Below are 475 nucleotides of genomic sequence, written 5' to 3' on the forward strand. Positions count from 1 at the left end.
CAAGTAAACAACTTAGAAGTCATGTTAGACAGGCATATCAAAGGAAAAATGATTACTAATAAAAACATGTAAACACAACAGTAAAGAACCGAACAAATCACTAATTATACAGCACATGGTCATGAGCTAAAGCTAGCAAGGTGCAGCATGCTGCTAATAACAACAGTCTATATTTCCACACATGAGATAAACTAATCTAATACAGTGAACAAAGAATTACTTACAGTGAGTCGTTTACGCACATGACTACAAAATGAACAGTCAGCACCAGCTGCATGCATCCACTTCCTGAGTGCTGCCAACATCACCACTAGGTGTTAGCCTCTATCTAGATTCAAATCAACAACAAACTGTGATCCACAATTTAACCTCATGAAATGCTAAGGTTCAGCAACAAGCCAGGGGTCTCATTTATAAAGGATTGCGTGGAAACCATACTAAAAGTGAACGTACGGCCAAAAGGCGGAAATGGCGT

This window comes from Austrofundulus limnaeus, unplaced genomic scaffold (assembly GCF_001266775.1).
Source record: "Austrofundulus limnaeus strain Quisiro unplaced genomic scaffold, Austrofundulus_limnaeus-1.0 Scaffold2864, whole genome shotgun sequence".
NCBI classification, from domain to species: Eukaryota; Metazoa; Chordata; class Actinopteri; order Cyprinodontiformes; family Rivulidae; genus Austrofundulus; species Austrofundulus limnaeus.